We start from the raw sequence: 18,126 nt of genomic DNA on the forward strand, positions 1-18,126 counted from the left end.
CACTGGCCACTCAGAGCAGTCCAGTGTGCCAGCAGCACCTCTGTTTCCAAGATGGCAGAGGTTTGGAGCACACTGGAGGAGCTCTGGACACCTCCCAGGGGAGGTGCAGGTCAGGGGAGTGGTCACTCCCCTTTCCTTTGTCCAGTTTCGCGCCAGAGCAGGGGGTAAGGGGTCCCTGAACCGGTGTAGACTGGCTTATGCAGAATTGGGCACATCTGTGCCCAACAAAGCATTTCCAGAGGCTGGGGGAGGCTACTCCTCCCCTGCCTTCACACCATTTTCCAAAGGGAGAGGGTGTCACACCCTCTCTCAGAGGAAGTTCTTTGTTCTGCCATCCTGGGCCAGGCCTGGCTGGACCCCAGGAGGGCAGCTGCCTGTCTGAGGGGTTGGCAGCAGCAGCAGCTGCAGAGAAACCCCAGGAAGGGCAGTCTGGCAGTACCAGGGTCTGTGCTACAGACCACTGGGATCATGGAATTGTACCAACAATGCCAGGATGGCATAGAGGGGGCAATTCCATGATCATAGACATGTTACATGGCCATATTCGGAGTTACCATGGTGAAGCTACATATAGGTAGTGACCTATATGTAGTGCACGCGTGTAATGGTGTCCCCGCACTCACAAAGTTCAGTGAATTGGCTCTGAACAATGTGGGGGCACCTTGGCTAGTGCCAGGGTGCCCTCACACTAAGTAACTTTGCACCTAACCTTTACCAGGTAAAGGTTAGACATATAGGTGACTTATAAGTTACTTAAGTGCAGTGTAAAATGGCTGTGAAATAACGTGGACGTTATTTCACTCAGGCTGCAGTGGCAGGCCTGTGTAAGAATGGTCAGAGCTCCCTAGGGGTGGCAAAAGAAATGCTGCAGCCCATAGGGATCTCCTGGAACCCCAATACCCTGGGTACCTCAGTACCATATACTAGGGAATTATAAGGGTGTTCCCGTAAGCCAATGTAAATTGGTAAAAATGGTCACTAGCCTGTCAGTGACAATTTGGAAAGAAATGAGAGAGCATAACCACTGAGGTTCTGATTAGCAGAGCCTCAGTGAGACAGTTAGTCACTACACAGGTAACACATTCAGGCACACTTATGAGCACTGGGGCCCTGGGTTACCAGGGTCCCAGTGACACATACAACTAAAACAACATATATACAGTGAAAAATGGGGGTAACATGCCAGGCAAGATGGTACTTTCCTACACCAGAGCAGCCCCAGGCTGTGTGTGCAGGGTGTGCCTTGCCTCTCATCCTCCTTAGTGACCAGTCTCAGCTGTGTGTGCAGGGTGTGCCCTGCCTCTCATCCTCCTCAGTCACCAGTCCCAAGCGGTGTGCGGAGTGTGCCCCGTCTCTCATCCTCCTCAGTGACAAGCTGTGTTCAGAGTGCGCTCTGCCTCTCATCCTCCTCAGTGACAAGCTGTGTTTAGAGTGTGCCCTGTCTCTCATCCTCTTCAGTGACCAGAGCAGCCCCAGGCTGTGTGTGCAGGGTGTGCCCTGCCTCTCATCCTCCTTAGTGACCAGTCTCAGCTGTGTGTGCAGGGTGTGCTCTGCCTCTCATCCTCTTAAGTGACCAGAGCAGCCCCAGGCTGTGTGTGCAGGGTGTGACCTGCCTCTCATCCTCCTTAGTGACCAGTCTCTGCTGTGTGTGCAGGGTGTGCCCTGCCTCTCATCCTCTTCAGTGACCAGAGCAGCCCCAGACTTTGTGCGGGGGTGTGCCCTGCCTCTCATCCTCCTTAGTGACCAGTCTCAGCTGTGTGTGCAGGGTGTGCCCTGCCTCTCATCCTCCTCAGTGACAAGCTGAGTTCAGAGTGTGCCCTGTCTCTCATCCTCTTCAGTGACCAGAGCAGCCCCAGGCTGTGAGTGCAGGGTGTGCCCTGCCTCTCATCCTCCTTAGTGACCAGTCTCAGCTGTGCGTGCAGGGTGTGCCCTGCCTCTCATCCTCTTCAGTGACCGGAGCAGCCCCAGGCTGTGTGTGCAGGGTGTGCCCTGCCTCGCATCCTCCTTAGTGACCAGTCTCAGCTGTGTGTGCCGGGTATGCCCTGCCTCTCATCCTCTTCAGTGACCAGAGCAGCCCCTGGCTGTGTGTGAAGGGTGTGTCCTGCCTCTCATCCTCCTCTGTGACCAGGCAGCCCCAGGCTATGTGTGCAGGGTGTGCCCTGCCTCTCATCCTCCTCAGTGACCAGAGCAGCCCCTGGCTGTGTGTGCAGGGTGTGCCCTGCCTCTCATCCACCCCGGTGAGCAGAAGAGCCCCAGGTTATGTGTGCAGGGTGTGCCCCGCCTCTCATCCTCCTCAGTGACCATTCTCAGCTGTGTGTGAAGGGTGTGTCCTGCCTCTCATCCACCCCAGTGACCATTGTCAGCTGTGGGTGCAGAGTGTGCCCGGCCTCTCCTTCTTCAGTGAGCAGCCCCAGGCTGTGTGTGCAGGGTGTGCTCTGCCTCTCATCCTCCTCAGTGACCAGAGTTGTCAAGGCTGTGAATGCCGGACATGCGTGCCCTCTGACCCTGGGCTCACAGCACGTGCTGTCTCTTCAGCTCTTACCTAAGTGACGCTGACTACATGTCTATATCACTGCGCCAGGAATGCATGTTTAAAATAAATAAATCTATATGGCAACTTTTAGAGCGAATACTGCAATAAACGCCTTCCCGTAGGTTCAGGCAACCTACATCTCACCGCCAAAACACCTCCATGTCACCCAGGCGACCGAGAAAGCGAAGTGTATTCATTAAATAACAACCTCTTTTAAGTGCCAGGGCCCTTCTCAGAGGCCACTGCAGCTCGCACAACCCCTTGCCCCTCCAGCGCAGCCCTGACAGGACCAGCACAACTTCTAACCATCCCCCCCTACACGTGCGACAACTCAGCCTGAGTCACAGGTATTATTCTTTTCAATGGATATATTCACTTATTAAACACGTTTGTTGTGCTCATCTCAAAATGAGGCAGTCGTTAGAGCCCCCAGCTCAAATTAAGCATATATATATATATATATGCAAAATGTATGCTGGGCGCTCCCTTGTGTCCGGACAAAGCTAAACCTCTCTGATGAGCTCTAATGAGAGCGAAACATGTGTCAGGGGTTGCTTTTACTCATTCCAGGTTGTCTTGGACGGTATTTTACCAGTCCAAAGCTATAATATTGTGCCTGGAGTGGTAAATGGCTTTTGTCATTTTACAGCTCGGCAAGGTTGACACTGTGTCAAACCTATGCTTAAAGACTTTGCTGTACAAATGGCAAAAGACTTTGTCACTATCTAGCTCGGCGTGGATAGCACTGTGCTGATCCAATGCTTAAAAACTTTGCTAGATAAACAGACATTTGAGGGGAGCAAATCTAGAGTGTCGCTGGTGTTGCAGGGTGCTCCTTACTAGAGCTGCTCTCCACCTAAACTTGGGAACTACCCAGAGTTCTCTATTCTTTTTTGCATAATTTATGCGTCACTCTAACCCTGAAAGGGATTTGTTTTGATATATATGTGTGTCAGAGGATGCTTGAACTTTAATGAGCGTGGGGATCAGGTCACACCTTTCACCAGCCCAGATAACATGGTGGGGTCTTTGTCGAAGGGATGTGAACCTTAGATCGGCCACAGTTCTGGATAGTTTTAGTTACAGGCCCAAGGAGACACGCCCCTCCCCCGGCTTCCAAATACTGCCCCTTCCCCCAGCCCAAAGCATACACCTCCGACTGGCCGCCTGCGCCCCCATGACATACTCACATACATTACCGCCACCCTCCTCTCCCACAAACTTGCACCTTACGTCTGCAGCACCCCCTAAACCCCGACCCCGGCTCATGGAGGGCACAGAACTCACCCCCTCCCATCAACCACCCATCATCGACGACCCCCACTTCTCTCACAGAACCATTCTACTCATAAGTTAAGTTCGTACTTGGGGAGGAAGAAGGTCAAAGGTCAACAACGGAGGCCAGAGGGACAGTAACCAGACAGCAGCAGCACCAGGAGGTGGGGGCGGGGGGGCATAGAAAGAGGGCAGGACGGACAGAACCGGCACAGCGTCCCTGGGGGAGGGGCATACCTAGAGTGAGGGCACCTGGCCCAGGAGTGGAGGGCACTGGCCGTCACGGGAGGGAGCGAGGGCTGGGAAGCACCTGACCAGGGAGGGGTGGGTCCAGGGAGCCACCGGACCGGGACGGAGGGGCTGTATCACCTCCACCCAGGAGTAGGTCAGCTCAAGGGTGGGGGTGCACGGAATATCCGACCCCGGGGCATTCTGGGATGTCAGAAATGAACAGGCATTATAATGAGGGCGGGGGGGTAAAGAGAGAGGGTGCCAGGCTGAAAAGAGGGGCAGGAAGCAAGTGTCAATGTATAGACGAGAGCTAGGTCCAGCAGTTATTTGTGGGGGGGATGGCCCCCAGCTATGACCAAACATTAAAACTGTGCTCTATATGTGTTTTCTTTCCCAAATACTTGTTCAACTGCTAAATAACGCCCCCCAGAATATTGTGGTGCAAGAACACCAAGAATAGTGTTGAAAGATAAGTGAGCAAAGGCATGTACAGATTTACTAATCCTAACTCCACATCTACATACCTTGAAGATATATAGCTATCATAGGTACAGATATGTGGAGTAACGTATAGAAAAATATACTTACTGCCTGTCGATGTTTTGGATTCAGTATTCTGTCCTCGATATTCTCTGCCATCAATATCCTAAGGTTGATATTGAGGTGCACACCGTGTCATTCTATTTGAAGGAATATGTGGATTTTTTAAGGCACATGTGAAAACCCACTCCATCAACTTTTCATGATCCATCCTTTAATACTATCAATCAGGAGACATTTAAAGAAAAGGGTGAGAAGTTGTAAAATAGGCTGACACCCAACTTTGTGTATTGTCTAAACAGTTCAAGCTTACTGCAATGCAAAGCGTATCAAGTGATTAAAAAAATAATGACCTGGCCTCAGCTCAGATCCCTCCCTCCCAAACTTCGAACCTCAAGTGGTGGATCTCCATCCTCCACACTCAAAATGTATTTGCTCAAGGATGTCCCACCTGAGACGTTCTGTGTCCGGTAATTATCACCCCTGGAAGACCTGAAAAGATAAACCTTACATCACGTAAATTTAGGAAAATTCACATGCTTCATAAACTGCAACATTTCCTAATTCAACCAACTTTGTAAGTGAAGTTTTAATTTAACTCGGCACTGATTTAAAATAACTTTACAGAGAGGTGGTGCATATCCATAAGGAACACTTTGGGAAATTAGTAGCAAATTGTGTTTTAAACATGTTAGGGGTGCAACAATGAAGAAAACTAAATAGAATTTTACAGGAGAATTTGGGAAGGTTCCACATTGAATTTCGCTATAAGGTTGTGAACAAAGATGGAGTGTTCAATTACATTTCATCAAAAGCATCAGTCAAAACTGCCAGAATTTGAGGCGGGCTCCGACATTGGCATACACAGTTCATAGTTGCAACCAGGTTGTGTGAAAAGTGTTGTACACAAGGAGAACCTTCCTTAAACATCGACCAGCTAGACAGGTAGGCATGTTAAAGTATGGGTGATTGTGTGAGCTCAGGAAGAGTCTATGTGAGGCCTGTGGCCTGGCTGACGACACTCAATCCATCTCCAGGTAGAGGAGGTGTAGATGGGCAGGCAGGAGCATTCCCTCTATGGCCCTGAGTGGTGGTTCATGGCTTGCTTCTAGGACCCCGCTCTGCAATAACATCTCTGTTTGATGCTGCTTGCATGGTACCTCAGGTTTGGATTCTACAGTCATCCAATTGCATCCCTCAAGGTGGCACCCTCCAAGTGGTTAACATTGCCTGGACGAGCATACTAATTTCTGAGTTGCAAATGTAAAAAGCATAGAAGCCTGCTATGTGTACTAGAAACAAATGGAAAATACCTGCCGAGGGATTGTTCGCCATTAATACAGGTGCAGATAAAAGTAGAGGCTCATGTTATGAAACAGTTAATAGCCTGCCTTTTTTAAATGTACACTAGAAAGCCAAGTCACTTCCTTAATAGAACTTGGACTTCTCAGTAAGTAGGGTGTACTTTCCAGTGGTTGTACCGGCAAGTGTAAACATGGCTGGCATGCTTTCAAGAGAAGGCATCAACACGTCTCACCAAGAGCATATAGTAACAACAAGGTGGTGCCAGTGCATATGCAATATGAATCACGTAAGACTAGTTAGACCATATCAAGATTTAAAGACCACTGTGCAAGGTGATTTTTTAATCTTGCACTAAGATCCCTTTTAGAAAATAAAGTGCAAATAGAGCTTTGAAATCACATTGGGCCAGGTGTACTGGGCAAAACATGATAAACTATAAATTCCACCTAACATCTGCAATCACCATTCCTTCAGGCTCTCTCTTACTTTCTTTATTCTCTCCCAATCTCACATAATCTGCCCTGCTTCTTCTCTCTCAACATTTTCACCACTATCTCTTTCTGTTTGCTGCTGCACCTATCCTCCCATTCCTGTCTCTCGTGCGCTCTTGATTTTTCTACTTACTTTCCTTTTTTTCTCCCACTCTCTCCTTTTCTAGAACCTCTTCTCTCTATCTTCTCTTCTGCCTTCCGCGCAATTTTCAATATTTTGTATTTTCTTTCTAACCCTTTTCCCCATTGACAACATAGGCCAGTTGAAACTTCCTCTTGGCTGTGCATCACCATTAGCAGCATCTGCCACCTTTCTTTGACCACTGTGCTTTTTGCTGTTCCCCAGTCCCAGAAGCCTACTATCCGGGGGGCCTCGTGGAAGTGGGGAAGTCACCTACGATCATGGAAAAAAGAAGCTAGTGTAACATGGCCATGATATCCCTGCAGCTTGTTGTCGTTTCTTTTTTTGACAGGGCATCAGGCTGCACCGATTTGGTGGGTTTTAACGGCTGTAGAGCAGATGACAACCCGTTGACGTCCACCACACTACTTTCACACTGTTGTAGACTTCAGCAGGTCATCCAGAGACCTGGAAAAGAAAACCAGAAACATTTTCTAATCCAAAATCAAAGTCGGCATGTGGGGAAATGTGGGGAAATGCTTTCCATGATTTTGATTTTTTTTGTTTTGTTTTATTGCTCAGCACATTATGTGTGCTGACACTACACAGTAAAACAAAGTAAAAACAGACCTTGCTTATGGAATCTGCAGGGGTCCACAAGTGTCCTACCACACAGCGATCCTACACTTCTACTGATATCAAAGGTACCCACTTGTGTGACTGAGCTATTGCCCGTGAAAGGAAAGGCTCCCTAAGGTCCCTAAGGTACAAGGAAAAATCAAGATATTACCTTGAAATTGACCAGTAGATGTGGTATTTATGCCAGAACTTGGTCGGCACGCAAGGAAAACTGCCAGGCCTAGACATTTCTGAAAATAAAGTACCCTGGGTACTCTGGGGTGGAGTAGCCTGCATGAATCCTAATACATTTTCTTACCCTGAATGCTCTGCTTTAGCTAAATCACAGATGCTCCTCATATTTCTGTGAAGAAAATTTCCGGAACCTGTGAGGATCCATAAAATTCCTGCCACCCAGCGTTCCCACACTTCTAATAAAAATGCTACTCTACATGGTCACCAAGTATTATGCATTTAGCACACATTGATTACATATGATCTCATAACAGCAATTTATTTGCTCTGAACATAAATTAGATAAAGATAAAGCAGAATTTCAGGAGTCAAAGCATTTATAAAAGCAGATTCATACTTCACAGATCTTAAACTACAATTGACATAAATCATGAAATAATAGTTGATATTTTGCAAAGATGTCAATAGAGATAACATATAGAAACAAATGCTTTCAGCCTCACATGCCCTGATTAGGTTTTCCACAATATTTGGTCCAGGGAGATGAATCCTCAGTGTATTGACTCTGGCAGGCTTCTCTAGATAATAAACGATTTTTGAAAAATAATCTGGTATGGCAGCCCTTTTTGACATGGCTAGCTATATTGGGGCATTGCAGATTCCCCTTAGTGATAGTTAGGCATTTGCAGCCCTCTGCAGCAGGCACAGTAACCTAACAAACTATCTTGCTCTTACAAACAATGATCTGTAGAGAAGATATATTATCTCACCAGGCTATATATCACAACAGACCAGTGTAGGCTGGAGCAATATCTGTCAAATTTAAGTTGTACCTTACTTGTGAATACTCTGCCCATGCACAATAGTTTAACCAAAGTACCATGCCACAGTGGAATCTCGAGTTTCCTAGTTGAACATTGCATCTGAATGACAAGCAGGTTTAAGTAGTGATAACCACTTATGTATCAGTTATAGGAAAGGTCATGGCAGCTGTTGGCGTAAGAACAACATGACTCTAGGACCTGTACAGTAGTGCAATCACTCCACACAGCAAATTTATGTTTGACATACCATATCTGAAAGGCGAGAAGGGAGATCAGCTAATGTCCTTTGAATTCTTGGCCTCTCAGCTGGGACAGAGCACTAGTATTGATTCTATCTTTTAAATCAGCTCCTCACACACAACACCGTGGTGTCCCACAGGGTCCATCATATCACCACAATTATTCAACATTTGCTTGACCTCCTTACCAAACCTGATAAAATCATTCAACCTCACCTGTTACACCTATGTAGATGACACCCAAATCGTTTTTAAAAATGAATGGCGTGGAAGATCTCTACAATTTAAAACTTGATGACTGCCTTTGGGCCATAAACACATGGATGGTGAATAAGAATCTAAAGCTAAATACAGCAAAGACAGAGATTATGACCTGCTGACATTGACAAAAATACCAGCCTTACGCCATGTGGCCTAAGGCACATGAGGTCCCTCCAACAATACCAGGAGAAGTCAAAACCCATTGTGTAATCATGGATTATGACTTGCATCTGCTATCACATGTTAACAACGTAAAACAGGGCGCCTTCTATACAATGAAAACACTATGTTGCATCCACCCATACCTTGGATACCAACATAAAGTGCAAGCCATCCTCACACTTGTAATCTCCAAGCTTGACTATGCCAACAGCCTATACCTTGGCACACCCGCAATCAACATATGTAACATCAACTCATCAAAAATGCTGCTGCAAGACTTCTTCTCGGCTTTCACCCAAGAGAACACATGGCTCCAGTCTTGCAATCACTTCCCCGGTTACCTATAACAAGAAGGGCAATGTTCAAGGTGTTTTGCATTGTTCAAAGAGCCTCCAAGGAATAGGTCAGCTACACCTACAAGCTAAGTTTGAGAATTAAAAAACAAATCCGGACACTGCACTGTGGGCTTGTAGCACTTACCATACCATGTTACCATAAGAAATCTGTAGGAGGCCCTGCTTTCTCACTTCAAGCTGCCAAGTTCTGGAACAAACTACCAGCCAGCATTCCAATCATCCAGGAGCATATACACTTCAGAAGACAGTTGAAAACATGGTTATTTCCAAGACAACTACACCACCACACATCCTGGCAACAAAACCTGGAAAAACAGTTGCACCCTCAAGTTCAATGTTTAGCGCACAATTCACAGATTGGAAACAACCAAACCAGCAAACTACTTTCGATAAGCAGGTAACTTAAAGAGGGCTGACCTATGCTTGACCTAGGTATTATATAATTATGTAAATTCATTCATAGCATTTCTGGCCCACACTATTGCTAGTACTAAGACTAAAACCATAACACTCAGCGGTCAGCAGACAACTGTAACTTACACCTCCTACATTCAATTAACACATATATGGTACAAGGTCATCACCAGTACTGGGCAGCCAATAAACCAGTCTTCACTAAATGAACAGGCATAGAATAACCGAATAGATCTGGCACATGCTTCTGGTCAATTGGAGGACTTTAATCTAGTCCGTGACTCCAGGTACCAAATACGTGTACAGTATGGCCGCTTCTTTACATCTCACAATGGCTTTCAGATATGAGACGATAGTAGCAACGACCATCCCAGCAGATCTCCCATCTTCCCTCTCTCCCACAATGCCAACTCTGGCCCAGTACTGTACACTAAGGGACAGATTTACTAAGAATTTGCATCTGGTTGCATCACTTTTGTGGTACAGACCTGATGCAAAATCATTTTTGGTATTTATTAAGCCATGCAAAGCCACTTTGCGTGGCTTTGCGTAGTTTACTAAATACAAAGTAATGCAAGGCAGTCTGATCAGTGCCTTGTGTTACCTTGCTTTGTGAAGGTTTTCCAGGGGTGAAGCGTGGACATTCTCATGCATCGACGCATGGATTTTGGTGCATTCACAGATTTATTAATAAAGTGAACCCAGGGATGTGTCAAAATGCTGTGCCTTCCTAATGAGGAATAAATAGCAAGGAGAAATATCTTTATTTTTATACCTTCTTGTTACTTCCTCGTACTGCAGCACACATAGAAAGAGGATTGTGCATCTAAGGATTGTTTTTGTGCAGAAGGTGCCACTTCCTGCTCAAAAACAATCCCGCCCATAACCCAGGCACCCTTGTACCATGGCCCAAAGGAGCCTGCGTTGGTGCTGGGCCGCACACAGTGTGCCAGTACTAGTAGACAGTAGAAATATGCCAAATCTTTGTAAACATGGTGCATTTCTGCTGTCAGCTTTGTGTTGAAGTGCGTGAAATGTAAGTAAATCTGCCCCAAAGTTCTGATTGGACAACCCAGCTAAACAGACTGTAATCATAAAACAATACTATAAATGGGCTTCCAGAGCTGTCCATAGCTACCAGCATAATGAAAACTATAAACTGCGTGTCTGTTCGTCTCACACCTCATCATCCACCACACTGCTACGCACTGCACCTTACAACACAATAACCGCACCTTGGTGGTCATCACACATGACATGGAAAAACTTCCCACATAGGATCATAAAAGAAAAACAACGCCCTTCCAACCACACACCACCCTATGGCCCTCATTATAACCCTGGCGTCGTGACCGCCAGGGCTGTTGTGGCGGTAGTACCGCCAACAGGCTGGCGGTACTGCCTGTCTCATCATGACTGTGGCGCTTCCGCCACAGTAATACTGCCAGGACTGGTGGTATACCGCCATGGCGGTCCTGGTGGTCGTAATCCGCCACGGCAGCGCTGCCTTGGGGATTTTGACTCCCCTTACCGCCAGCCTGTCCATGGCGGTAGACACTGCCATGGACAGGCTAGCGGTAAGGGGACTCTGGGGGCCCCTGCACTGCCCATGCACTTGGCATGGGCAGTGCAGGGGCCCCCAGGCATAGCCCCATCGCGCATTTCACTGCCCGCATTTCCGGGAGTGAAATGCACGACGGGTGCTACTGCACCCGCTTCACATCAGCATTGCTGCCGGCTCTATTATGAGACTGCAGCAATGTTGATGTGACTTTTCCGCTGGGCCAGCGGACAGTAACACTGTTACCGTCCGCTGGCCCAGCGGAAAAGTCGAAATAGGGAGCCAGAAATACCGCCAGCACTGGCAGTATTATGGCGCCCGCAGCCTCGGCGGTCTTCTGTGAAGACCGCTGAGGTTGTAATGAGGCCCTATATGGCGTAGCTTTCTGCTCATGAATGTAAATGCTTCAGTGCCACACATGGGGGTAGTAAGCGTAATCCAAATACTGCAATAACATATTTATCATTAGGGCATCACCAAGAATTGTTTTGACCCTATTAAAATATTTGTTTCCATCACACTTCAGGGTTCTGAAATAAAATGTGTTTCATTTGTGTTTTCATAACTACAGGTATATGTTAATATATTTGTACAGTTCATTGACAGGTATTTACATTTTTCGAAATAGAAACAAATTGAAATCCTGCAGTATTTCTTTGCACACTCCATATGCCATGCCACTGGAATTATGCAATTCTGCGACTGTGGCGTTTTCCACATATTTATGAATTTGCTGCATTTGCCGCATAATCCATCATCGGCTGCATATTCTGCAGATTTGTTTAAAAAAACACATTTTGTTTGTAGCTCAAAACATATTAAAATGTACTATAATGCTGCAATAAGTGCTGCTGTGCAGTTATAGGTCCTTTGCAAAGGTTGACTTGCCACCATTCAGTTACTTACAGCTGTATTTCAAAGAGGAACCGGTACCAATGAAGGGAAGCCTATGCCCAGACAGTGCTAACATGTGAAAATGACAGAATAATGAAATACCATCACAAAATGTACAGCATTAAGCTGCATAATTTGTGTTTTCTTGCTACACGATTTGTCCTATATTGTTGCATAATTTAGGCCTTCTCTGCCGCATAATTACAGTGGCCCTGTCTGTACCTCAGAGAGATCGTCACATAGCTCACTTTACAAAATCCTTTGACTTTGCAGTCAAAGACAGAAAAGAAAACAACATCTCCATCAAGAGACTAAGCAACAGTTTGTCAGAAGACATAGCCTGACATTGGAACAGGTAGAAAATGCACCAAGATAAAAATAAAAGTTGAAGGCATTTTTATTGCTCATTCAGCTTCTGAACTCCCACACCTCTATGCTGTGGCATCTGCCTCAGAATTTGGGGGTCTGGGGGGAGATTATTATAAACTGGCCCGACCCTCAAATCCCCGCCATAGCTATGGCCCTGTGCCTGTCAGAGCCATAGTATAACAGTGTGTGAGCTTCCTCTGGCAGTGCCTATCAGTGATGTAATATAACAGGATGTGAAGTTCCTCTAGCAGTGCCCTGTTAGTGGTATAGGTTAACAGTGTGTGAGCTTTGGCCGGCAGTGCCTGTAAGTGATGCAATGTAACAGTACGTAAGCTTCAGGACAGTGCCCTGTCAGTGCTCTAGTATAACATTGCGGGAGCTTTGGCCGGCAGTGCCTGTGAGTGATGCAATGTAACAGTACGTGAGCTTCAGGACAGTGCCCTGTCGGTGCTCTAGTATAACATTGCGGGAGCTTTGGCCGGCAGTGCCTGTGAGTGATGCAATGTAACAGTACGTAAGCTTCAGGACAGTGCCCTGTCGGTGCTCTAGTATAACATTGCGGGAGCTTTGGCCGGCAGTGCCTGTGAGTGATGCAATGTAACAGTACGTAAGCTTCAGGACAGTGCCCTGTCAGTGCTCTAGTATAACATTGCGGGAGCTTTGGCCGGCAGTGCCTGTGAGTGATGCAATGTAACAGTACGTGAGCTTCAGGACAGTGCCCTGTCGGTGCTCTAGTATAACATTGCGGGAGCTACAGCCGGCAGTGCCTGTGAGTGATGCAATGTAACAGTACGTGAGCTTCAGGACAGTGCCCTGTCGGTGCTCTAGTATAACATTGCGGGAGCTACAGCCGGCAGTGCCTGTGAGTGATGCAATGTAACAGTACGTAAGCTTCAGGACAGTGCCCTGTCGGTGCTCTAGTATAACATTGCGGGAGCTACAGCCGGCAGTGCCTGTGAGTGATGCAATGTAACAGTACGTGAGCTTCAGGACAGTGCCCTGTCGGTGCTCTAGTATAACATTGCGGGAGCTACAGCCGGCAGTGCCTGTGAGTGATGCAATGTAACAGTACGTGAGCTTCAGGACAGTGCCCTGTCGGTGCTCTAGTATAACATTGCGGGAGCTACAGCCGGCAGTGCCTGTGAGTGATGCAATGTAACAGTACGTGAGCTTCAGGACAGTGCCCTGTCGGTGCTCTAGTATAACATTGCGGGAGCTACAGCCGGCAGTGCCTGTGAGTGATGCAATGTAACAGTACGTGAGCTTCAGGACAGTGCCCTGTCAGTGCTCTAGTATAACATTGCGGGAGCTACAGCCGGCAGTGCCTGTGAGTGATGCAATGTAACAGTACGTGAGCTTCAGGACAGTGCCCTGTCAGTGCTCTAGTATAACATTGCGGGAGCTACAGCCGGCAGTGCCTGTGAGTGATGCAATGTAACAGTACGTGAGCTTCAGGACAGTGTCCTGTCAGTGCTCTAGTATAACATTGCGGGAGCTACAGCCGGCAGTGCCTGTGAGTGATGCAATGTAACAGTACGTGAGCTTCAGGACAGTGCCCTGTCAGTGCTCTAGTATAACATTGCGGGAGCTACAGCCGGCAGTGCCTGTGAGTGATGCAATGTAACAGTACGTGAGCTTCAGGACAGTGCCCTGTCAGTGCTCTAGTATAACATTGCGGGAGCTACAGCCGGCAGTGCCTGTGAGTGATGCAATGTAACAGTACGTGAGCTTCAGGACAGTGCCCTGTCAGTGCTCTAGTATAACATTGCGGGAGCTACAGCCGGCAGTGCCTGTGAGTGATGCAATGTAACAGTACGTGAGCTTCCACCAGCAGTGCTCAGTCAGTCCTATAGCATAACAGTATTTGAGCTTGTACCATCAGTGCCTGTCAGTGCTAAAGTACGAGAATGTGAGGTTCCTCTAACAGTGCCTGTCAGTGCTCTAAAATAACAGCGTGTTAGCTTTGGCCGGCAGTGCCTGTCGGTGATGTAATATAGTATGTGAGCTTCAGTACAGAGCCCTGTCTGTGCTCCAGTATAAGAGATTGTGAGCTCCCTCTAGCAGTGCCTGCGGGTGCTATAGTATAACAGTGTGTGAGCTTCGGCCAGCAGTGCCCTGTCAGTTATGTAATGTGGCGCTATGTGAGCATCCACCAGTGTCCACCAGTCGCGTTCCGTCAGTCCTACTGTATAACAATGTGGGACCTCCGGCTGGCAGTGCCTGTCAGTGCTATTGTTACATCTGTGCTGAGAATGGAGTTGAGAGTTTATCAGAACCCTGAGTGATCAGACGATGAAGAAACATTGATCACTTTTCACCAGGCACTGTGTCCAGAGACACCTTACGCAGCGCATAGAGTTCTTCCGCAGGGTGTCTGGAGTGAAGAGTGGAAACAGCAGCAGCGGGAACTTGAAATGTGGCGCTGGTGGAACGATGTCAAACTTGTGCTTCCTGGCTTCCCAAGCGAACGGCATGATTTACAGAATGAGGGCATGACCAAGCCTTATGACATGCCCTTTCCAAGATGGAGCACTGTCCGTAGGATGCTATCTGAGGGCCCTAACCCAAAATTAAGTCGGGTGTTTTTCCGGTGATATCAGTTCCTGCAAGAAACATTTATAAGGAGGAAGTTCTAAGTGAAGTATGCATGGCAATGCATTAATTCCATTATTTTTTGTTGTCTTCTTACCTGATCTTTGTTCCTTGCAGCTGGAACCTTCTACTAGATTATCCTTCTGGAACTGAGTGTGACTTTCTTCTTCTTCCTGTTCCTTCAGGAAGAGTTTGGCGCTCCCCTGTTCTCTTAATCTGTAATCTTTACCCAATACAGTGCTCCACTGCCTTTTGGCTAGGTTCAGTCAATAGCAATCCCACACATAAACCTACATATGTAACACCCTTTGAATCAAGACTGACAGGATTACTATAGAGGTGGTTTCCACTTGTCTGTTTCCCCCCTCCATGGGATTCAGTTATGGAGACCTCTGGCGCCTTCCATGTGTGCTGCACTGTTCAGGGTGGACACCAGGACAGAGGTGGCCCAGTATCTCTAGACACCTAGGTGATATTGACAATATAAGCAAAGTCTTTCTGTCAAGTTCATGTGATGGACAGTAGTTTATTTGGGGTGAAGTAATTCTTGTTGCAAGTGAATAAATCACACAAGAAATATTTATTAAATAGCACAAACACCATCAACAATGTAGTTAATGTATATACTTTCAAACATTAGACAGGTTGATCTTTGCAAAGAAAACATTCAATCAGTGTGTTACCAAGGGAGGTGCGTGAGGACTCAGTGCTCGAGTGATAAACATGCACAAACCATGATTATTTATTCATTTATTTTATTGCATGTCCCACAGAAAACACAATAAAACCTTAGGTATTTAAAAATGATTTAGACAAAACTAAACAATCAATGACAACACAGGCAGTGTCAGAGGAATATAACAAAGCTATTATGTCGGACTATGTTTTAATGCCACGTTTGACCGGCATTCTCTCATTCGATAGTGTCAAACAAACAACAAACAAACAACATGATGCAAATCTTTAAGTGGACAAAGGCAGAGATTACATTTCCTTAATGACCGTGCTGACAAATTATTCCACTCATTGTCCATGAGCCTTAAAATTAACACACACATGACAAGAATGTATTTCTAAGTTTGTCTTGAGATGTAACTGAATGCCATGATCCAACAAATATAACATACTATTCCAAGTCTATTAACATTTTGGCAGTGATTAAAATGGTATAGTCGACATTCCTTCTTAAACAACCTTTTAAAAAATGTCTCAGTAGTGATATTGAACGTTTTCATAATAAATTTAGTGGCGATTAATGAGGGGATGTTTGGCAACCTTTTAAAGGCACAACAAACACTTGATTTTGGATTTAATTTACAAAGTTCATTGTGTACTAAATGCTTTAACGCCAATGACCCACTTGTTCTTAAAAGAAACACATTCATAATAGTTGGGCACATCCCCAATATAATAAGCCAACCATGATTAGTTCTAATCTTAACATATCAAAAAAGCATCTATTTTGGATCATTAAATAAGATTTCCAAAGTAAACTTTCAATCTGGGTTAAAAAATGATAATCTGGCATTTTATAGCCTTCACAAGTATATAATAGGATACTGGGTATCTTTGCTGCATAAACCTTTAAACTGGCCTCCATTTTCTTCCTCCCTAACACACTAAAAATCATGATAACCATTACCGACACTTGTGCTTTAACAACCTGAACTTTAGTCAAGTCATTGGTAGAAAAGGTGCTCTGCATTAAGACTCACAGATAAGTATATTGAGTATATTGAGAGACTACCTCCTACTGCTGCTTTTCAACATAACAGTTCTATTAGTTTGCACAAGTTCAACAACCCAGGGCCATAATCTTAGTTCTATTGATGTTCATTGCTAGACTCCCAGACTCCCAGTATGGAGTGAAATAATTTAACTTATTTTGACATCCAACAGGAGTTAAATAAAATAAGAAAATGCCACTTGTATACATTAAAAGATTTATATTTCCACTTAAAAAAAGAGATGAGTCAGCTGTTTAGAGATATTGTGGTTGATTTGGTGAAATATAATGAGTATAAAAGAGCTAGCACCCTTGTTTTACTGCTCCATGTTTTTTATCAATCTAATCTCAAATATATTGTTGCATTCTTCGTTTTTTTCAGAATTCACTTTTACAGCATTAAAAAGTCATAAGGACGAAACACGTGTCAGTTGTACTAGATAACAACTGAAATCAGCATGGTTAAACCATATAACACATCATTGCATACTAATTCAGTAGAATCTTAGGTTAGGCATCAGCAAGAACAATCCTGCCACCTTAATGTATCACACATGTTCAATATATCAAATGGCATCCTAAAAAACATTCTTTTTGGTGTTAGACACAATAAAGAGGATCATATATATATATATATATATATCTGGTCAAAGTGAGTATATCTTGCATTATGTGTTGCATTATTAACTCATTTTTTGTGTTCCAGTCATGTATCTGTGTTAAACATCTTAGAGGCTCGAACTGGCATTAATGTTTTGTGAAATTATAGCATGCCCAAAAAAATACACAGATTCTTCATTCTTTGATCGACTTTGCAAAGTTACTGTGGTTGAAACAAGATCCTTCCTTGGACTAAATCCATTTTGCATGATGCAGTGGCCCAAATTATCAGGGTTTTCCTTTACAAGTTTGCACTTGCTCAACTTCAGAGACAGCCCTTTCTCACACAGCTTCTCTAAAACTTGTAAAAGAATCAAGTCATGTTCTTTGGAAGACTTCCCAAAAATCAGGATATCATCCTGAAAAATCTTTACACCTTCCATTTTCACAGAAATGCCATGCATCATTGATTGGAAGATGGCCGCAGCTGACACAAGCCCAAATAGCATCCTTACAAACCAGAAGGTTCCAAAAGGAGTTATGGAAGTTGTAAGGTTCTTCTACTCCAGATGCAGCCTAACTTGATGGTATGCCACAGTCAGATAAAGAGAAGAGAAAACTTTAGCTCGAGGCATCATCACAGACATCTCTGTTATACATTACAACATTTATCCTCTTTCCACTTACAATAAGAGATGAGTCAACTGTTAGGGAGAGGACAATGGTGAACTATCACACAGTTATTGTGCGCCCTACAGTCCACCACACACAGCACAATTTCACCAGACTGTTTGTGGGCTACTACAATAGGAGCGACTC

Source organism: Pleurodeles waltl, chromosome 4_1 (genome assembly GCF_031143425.1).
Source record: "Pleurodeles waltl isolate 20211129_DDA chromosome 4_1, aPleWal1.hap1.20221129, whole genome shotgun sequence".
Lineage (NCBI taxonomy): Eukaryota > Metazoa > Chordata > Amphibia > Caudata > Salamandridae > Pleurodeles > Pleurodeles waltl.